The following is a 6,056-nucleotide window of genomic DNA, read 5'->3' on the forward strand; positions in this document are numbered from 1 at the left end:
TTGGCCGCGTTTTTTTAAATTACTCACACTAAAGCGCAAAAACAAAAGGATAAAATTTGCCTGCCCCTTTCTTGTCCTTGTAAGTTTGTTTCCTGTGCTATAGTCTAAAATATCCTAGAAAGCAGAAATTAGTCGGTCGCGTCCTAGTTATAGCCTCATGAAAACCCTATACTAGTTGTAAAAACTTTTTCACCATCAACTCGCCACTGAACCTCAGGACTTCGTGCGACATATCGTAGCGTAATTTTTTCATTAGGAAGTGAAACTCCGCAACAGCATTCAAAATAATAATTCAGTCATTACATTGCAGGTCCAGAGTTAGGACGTCATAAGTAACCTTTCACCGTCGCACATGGCTAACGTGAACATTCGTTGAACCCTAGCCGTTAGTTATCGTGGGGGCTCTTTAAAATCACAAAATAAAATGAAATCTAATATAATTTGCAGGTACGTCTTCGGGAACACACAACCACCTGCAATCACACAATTCGCACACTTGTTTCTTTCCAAAAGCAGCGGACCTTGATTTTTTACCTATATTTTCACACAAAAGTCACTTACTATGCTACAATTTTTCGGTGCACGCTTGTTGTTATAAAAGGTAATGTTTGAAGCATTAAACGGTGCCCACCAGGCATCTAGAGCCCCACATCGAAGCCATTTAGCATCTTGCCTGTACAAAGTGTACGCGATAACAAATTTTCATGGTCAGTGATGGTAATTGTTGAACCTTTCCAACTTATAAAATGCAAGAAAAGTCACATACTGAGGAAGGGCTGATATTGTGCTTCATATCGCAATTTTGTCTGGGCACGTAGAAGTATCGGTGCGTTAAATAGCCCCAATTTTTTACGTATATTCGAAGTACGCCGCATTTTGTAAGCCCGTTCCACGTGTGCACGTGATTCGTTAGGCAAGAAATTAGCATATAAAGGTATTAAAAGCAAGAAAACTTTTCAGGTCACATTTTCCACTTTAGTAAAAGGAAAACCAACCTTGCCTTATACTGAAAGCCTAACCAGCTTTCCAGCGCAAGTGTGAAATCTATAAAGTGGGGAAAATGAAAACATTTGTTTGACAGTACGACGATCAGCATCTAACTCAAGCAAGCCATGAAGCACCTTCTTCCATCTCCCTGACGATGTTTTTTTTTTCAAATTGGGCGCTGTTATTTTGCTCACAGATTTTTTACAGAGTTTTTAGACTTCTGCTTCTTCAAACGAGAATATCTGCTTGCTCAATTTTCCAACGCGTAGTTTTCTTGATTTTAGAGCGATGTTTTCTTCTGGGAAGTTCAAGGCGTAAAACGCCGCTTTTATCGTCATAGAAACATCGTTTCTCTTCATATTCATGCCGGCATTTTCGCTGATATCATGACAGCCGTGAGATACCGCTAAAATCATTCTGTTTTTGAAACTGTTTGGTGACTCTCTTTACCACTGAATACCGTCACTTTTCTTTGCATTCATCTTGCAACATCCCGGAAAGAATTTGCAGATACATTAACCACTGTATCGTTATAGTCAGACCACACGTATTCGCGCATTATTTGGGGCGAGATAACTTGCTGCTATGGTATACATGATAGCAGCAACAAAACATTGCGCAGATGTGCCAAGGTCTGTTTGTCACCACCTAAAATCAAATGTTTTCGTCACTGGGTACACGTCTTTTGAAAAAAAAACTGTTGTTGATTCCCATGTCATGGGAACCGGTAAAACACTAAAGTAAAATGTGCAGCGAAATCTGCAGCGAAAACAGCAAGATTTGAGGGTCGGCTGCTGTGTCATGGGTGTGCTTGGCGAGAGACGTCTTGCTTGCGGGTCGCTTCGGAAAACGGGCGACCACTTCGGGTCTGTGTGTACGGTAGAGGGCTGCGTTGCGAGGAGCGCAGCCTGTGGAACACCAGAGGATGAGTTCGTACCTTGGACTGCGAACGCTCGAACGGGTTCCGCATCCCGCTGGCGTTTTTCTTCGCACCAAATCAGTCGCGTTCACGGCATTCGCCCGTCGGCGTCGTTACCTTTTGCGAAACTTAAATTTCACACGGCGCCATCGCTCTGAAAAACGACGCAGCTTACGCTGCCTGATCGAAGCGCCAACTGCCGGTGCTAGTTAGCGTCATGACGCACTACCTCGCGTCACCTCACCTAGATGGCATCACCACCTGCGTCAACAAAACTGTTTGTGCCGTTTCTCCGGTTTTTGTTGGACTGGCGTCATTTCCGTGACGAATATGACGCCTGTGAAATCTTGGTGTATCGTGGCATAAAATACTTTCGTGTTAAACCATTTCACAGCAAAAGAGCTCCAGCGCTACAACTTTCAAAGTCATTTTTCGGCCCACAGTGACCGTTCAGGCGCCGGCGGGAAAGCTGCGCATTTCTGTCTCTGGTTGACCACCCCCAAGGTACGCACGTGAAGATCTAGACAAACGGGCGTTTTCCCTTTTGGCGTTGATCACTTTCTTTCTTGTCACTTTGCTGACCCCCGTTTCCTGACGAGTGTGAAACGGTTTCTGGCCTACTCTCTATCGCCCAGCGACGGTTCGGCTCTCTCTTCCTGCCCTTCAGCAGAAGCGGAAACAATGAGATCAATCAAGCAGACGATATAAATCTGGACGGTTTACACGGCAGGCTACGCAATCTCAAGCACCGGCGAATTTTCACGCAGTATTCTGCGCACAGTCGTAGGTTTCGCATGTCATAACGAGGTTGAGAATTGTTAAACCAGGGCCATTTTTTTGCTCTAGCGTCCCGTGTATTCTGGGCAATCAGATCACCCCTACATCGCCATTGATGACTTCATCAAGAGCGTGTTAATTGTTCTTTCTTTTTACATGAGTTAAGTTATTACACAAAAGCAAGGTTTTATTCCTGTCATGCTCTCACTCTATTTGACTATTTTTTGCCACGCCTCGGATCATGCAATCACGTACCGCGGTGGCTCAGTGGCTAATGCGCTTTGCTGCTGAGAATGAGGACGTGGGTGCAATTCCCGGCAGCGGAGGCCGCTTTTACGATGGAGGCGAAAAGCGAAAACGCCGGTGTCTACGAGATTTTGGCAGAAGATAAACATCCGCAGGGGCCCAATTTGAATCCGGAGCCCTCCACAACGGCGCCTGCATTGCGTCGGCGCTTTTAAACCTACAATCGATCAACAATGAAACAGTCATGATCGAGCTTCGTTTTGCTGCAATTGAGCTGAAACATTTGTACACTTGTGATTTTTTAGCCGAGCAAAACAGCCATACCTTGGCTTTATATACAGAAGAACGTGCTCACTCACCCACTCACTCACTCACTCGCTCACTCGCTCGCTCGCTCGCTCGCTCGCTCGCTCGCTCGCTCGCTCACTCACTCACTCACTCACTCACTCACTCACTCACTCACTCACTCACTCACTCACTCACTCACTCACTCACTCACTCACTCACTCACTCACTCACTCACTCACTCACTCACTCACTCACTCACTCACTCACTCACTCACTCACTCACTCACTCACTCACTCACTCACTCACTCACTCACTCACTCACTCACTCACTCACTCACTCACTCACTCACTCACTCACTCACTCACTCACTCACTCACTCACTCACTCACTCACTCACTCACTCACTCACTCACTCACTCACTCACTCACTCACTCACTCACTCACTCACTCACTCACTCACTCACTCACTCACTCACTCACTCACTCACTCACTCACTCACTCACTCACTCACTCACTCACTCACTCACTCACTCACTCACTCACTCACTCACTCACTCACTCACTCACTCACTCACTCACTCACTCACTCACTCACTCACTCACTCACTCACTCACTCACTCACTCACTCACTCACTCACTCACTCACTCACTCACTCACTCACTCACTCACTCACTCACTCACTCACTCACTCACTCACTCACTCACTCACTCACTCACTCACTCACTCACTCACTCACTCACTCACTCACTCACTCACTCACTCACTCACTCACTCACTCACTCACTCACTCACTCACTCACTCACTCACTCACTCACTCACTCACTCACTCACTCACTCACTCACTCACTCACTCACTCACTCACTCACTCACTCACTCACTCACTCACTCACTCACTCACTCACTCACTCACTCACTCACTCACTCACTCACTCACTCACTCACTCACTCACTCACTCACTCACTCACTCACTCACTCACTCACTCACTCACTCACTCACTCACTCACTCACTCACTCACTCACTCACTCACTCACTCACTCACTCACTCACTCACTCACTCACTCACTCACTCACTCACTCACTCACTCACTCACTCACTCACTCACTCACTCACTCACTCACTCACTCACTCACTCACTCACTCACTCACTCACTCACTCACTCACTCACTCACTCACTCACTCACTCACTCACTCACTCACTCACTCACTCACTCACTCACTCACTCACTCACTCACTCACTCACTCACTCACTCACTCACTCACTCACTCACTCACTCACTCACTCACTCACTCACTCACTCACTCACTCACTCACTCACTCACTCACTCACTCACTCACTCACTCACTCACTCACTCACTCACTCACTCACTCACTCACTCACTCACTCACTCACTCACTCACTCACTCACTCACTCACTCACTCACTCACTCACTCACTCACTGTCAGCCATCGACGCCCAGCCCAAAATTCTGTCTCGTAAGTTTTAAACTGTGGCAGTAGATTCATTACGTTGCGGAACTGCAAGCAATGCGAAGTCCAGACATTTGTACCGATCACCGTAACATTTTTATTGAAACGCGTAATCGGCGGTGTCAATGAACAAAATTTTTCGAAGTGCCATTCCTTGCGTCTATACTTTACCATATGCGTGCACCATCGGTAGTCTCGCAAAGGATTTGGCGCAATTTTCGAACGTTACACCCCGAAGAAAGCGGCTTTATTGTACTTTCGCGAATTGCTGATGGTCAAGGGAGCTCCGTGATGTACGTAGCTTGTTTTAGGGGAGAAGACTGGCAAACCAAGAAAGTTTGTGCAAATATACACTGAGTCCTGCGACTGGACTGTATTAGATTGGATTGGACTGAACTGAACGAAACGGAACTAAACTCAACTGAACTGGACTGAACTGGATTAGACTGGACTGAATTGGATGGGATAGAAAATTGTATTAGCAGCTTTAAGCATGATAATCAGGTAACCATTGACAACCAGGAAACCTGAGAATAACCAGCTGGACCTTAGCTCACGCATCGTATATCCTGGCATAGCCCAGCTAAGCCAATGGTTATTTTTTTAGTGCAGCTTAAAACAGCTTTGCCAGATTGCGAAATGCGGCACCAGATTTAGAAAATCTGGTAAAAGTTTTTTGGGCTGGCAGGACTGAGCTAGGTTATCACGTGACCAAAAACCCATTAAAATACTAGATTCGAGTTGAGAGTGAATGATTGTCATTGTTACGTTTGTTTGTACTTCCGTCAGGTCCCAGGGGTGACCCTTTGGCAAATGCGGACAAGAGAAACCCTTACTTCTGCCTCTGTGATGTCAGCATCACATCCAGCGTTTGTACCCGGGAAAGTGTAGACAATAGCTCTGAGCCGATTAGTTTAGGCTGTCTGCGATCATTCAGGTTTTATAAAGTGTCTAAAATAAAGCACGCACCCTTTATGCTTAAGTGCCTTTTCTTTTGGTCACAGTGTTGGCCCCACTGAATTTGTACCGATTAGGCAGCATGGATCTCAATTCACTACCTCAATTCTGCAGTTCTCTGGTGGAGCTGGTGATCACGTTAGTTCGCCATCACCGCTGCATGCCTTTGAATGCCTCCCAGAGACATTGTGGCTGGGAGTCGACTATTCCCAACGGTATTTTAGTGCTTAACTGGGGGTCATTATTGCGGGTATATGTGACTATGTGCCGAGCGCAATCCGGGAAGGTGCCAGTTTGGAATGCATGCTCCGAGTGTTGAGCGCTGGCAAAGCTAAAATTATGCGAGCACGTTAGTTTGGTATGTCTGGGTTCCTGTTTGGGGGAATTCACGATGCGA

Source organism: Haemaphysalis longicornis, unplaced genomic scaffold, assembly GCF_048455015.1.
Source record: "Haemaphysalis longicornis isolate Haplotype H1 unplaced genomic scaffold, Haemaphysalis longicornis Haplotype H1 scaffold_5, whole genome shotgun sequence".
Classification (NCBI taxonomy): Eukaryota; Metazoa; Arthropoda; class Arachnida; order Ixodida; family Ixodidae; genus Haemaphysalis; species Haemaphysalis longicornis.